We start from the raw sequence: 2069 nt of genomic DNA on the forward strand, positions 1-2069 counted from the left end.
CGGAAGACGAAACTTGAAATTCACTATAGCATCTATAAAGACAGCCTTCATGCTTTCAATGTGGAACTAGGCACAGCTAGACAGACATTCTTCTCAAACCTTATAAACAGTAACTTAAACAACACTCGCACTCTTTTTGCTACCGTTGATAGACTAGCAACACCACCCCAAGTCAGATTGCCAGTGAAATGCTCTCCGACACCAAATGCAATGAGTTTGCCTGTTTTTGAAGCAATTGATAGCAACATTTTGGATGAAATAGTACAGCACCTTAAATCATCAACCTGCTACCTTGACACACTTCCCACATCTTTTTTCAAAAGTGTGCTTAACTGTTTAGAAGCAGATCTCTTAGAAGTGGTGAACATCTCACTTCTTTCTGGGACTTTTCAAAACTCCCTGAAAACTGCAGTTGTTAAGCCCCTCCTGAAAAAGAGCAATCTTGATAACACCATATTGAGCAACTATAGACCAATATCAAATCTTCCTTTTATAGGCAAGATTATTGAAAAGGTTGTGTTTAATCAGCTGAACAACTACTCAAAATCAAATGGATACCTGGACAATTTTTTATCTGGTTTCCGACCACATCGGAAACAGCACAGAGACAGCGCTCATAAAGATAATAAATGATATTCACTTAAATTCTGATTCTGGCAAAATATCAGTGCTGGCACTACTAGATCTCAGTGTTGCGTTTGACACTGTCGATCATAACAATTCTAGAGAGACTGGAAAACTGGGTCAGGCTTTCTGGGATGGTCCTCGAATTGTTCAGGTCATACTTAGAAGGGAGAGGTGGTTATGCGAGTATAGAAGAGCATAAATCTAAGGCTGGTGATACACAGGGAAACTTTTTTTTGAACATCGTTTGGGCACTTTCTCACTGAGAATGGGTAAAAAAAAATTCTATCTGAATACTTAAGATCAGTCATGGGCCCTGTGTCTCACCTGGTTGCCCATCGACAGCAACATTGCTCAAAAAGTTACCCTATGTATCATCAGCCTAAGTGGACGTCTAAGACATGCGGAGTCCCACAAGGCTCAATTCTTGCACCGCTCTTGTTTGGCCTGTATATGCTCCCACTAAGTCAAATGATGAGAAAGAACCAAATTGCCTATCACAGCTATGCAGATGATACCCAGGTTTACCTAGCCTTATAGCCACATGACTACAGCCCCACTGACTCCCTCTGAAATTAAAAGTTGGATGTGCCAAAACTTTCTTCAGTTAAACAAGGACAAAACTGAAGTCATTGCATTTGGAAACAAAGATGAAGTTCTTAAGGTGAATGTATACCTGGACTCTAGGGGTCAAATAACAAAAAATCAAGTCAAGAATTTTGGTGTGATTCTGGAGTCAGACCTTTCAATAGTCATGTCACGACTAATCGTTAGTCGACCAGAAGAGGCTTGCTCGACCAAATTTTTTTAGTCGCTTAGTCGCAGAAAAAAAATCCACATCGGCAAAGTCACACAGGCGGAGATGATGAGTCGTGTCGCCGAGTTCATCTCTTAAACCAAAAGAAAGAAAGCACTTGTTTATCAGTGAATTATTAAAATGTTAATGCAGCCTCCTTACTGTTTTTCCCTGACACATTCGTAATCGTAGCTTCTGCCGGTGCGCTGTGGCAAGCTTTATGTGAGCGCTTATTAGGCTTTGTAGGCAAAGGCTCATTATAATGATTTAAATGGTTTATTAATAAACGTGCGATTAGTCGACTAATGCTTAAAATGAATGACTAGTTGACCAGAAAAATCCTTAGTCGAGGGCAGCCCTACTATATATTTTTGTGTCAGTAGGCTACATTAATATCACATTTGAGCAGCATTAGTAAACGGTGTAAATATAAAGAAATGCCTATTCTTACTTTTGGAAACCTGATTGTTTTATAATTACTACTACTATTATTATTATTATTTATGTTATTTCTAGAAGTAGTAATTTTGATAATAGTCAATAGAAAAAATATAACCACACACATTGTCCACAGAATAATTACACATTGTTAAATAAAAAGCGTCCCCGCACGAACCTCTACCTCCGCCAGCAGGACCTCAATTTCAGA

Source organism: Sinocyclocheilus rhinocerous, unplaced genomic scaffold (genome assembly GCF_001515625.1).
Source record: "Sinocyclocheilus rhinocerous isolate Xijiao unplaced genomic scaffold, SAMN03320098_v1.1 scaffold2132, whole genome shotgun sequence".
NCBI classification, from domain to species: domain Eukaryota; kingdom Metazoa; phylum Chordata; class Actinopteri; order Cypriniformes; family Cyprinidae; genus Sinocyclocheilus; species Sinocyclocheilus rhinocerous.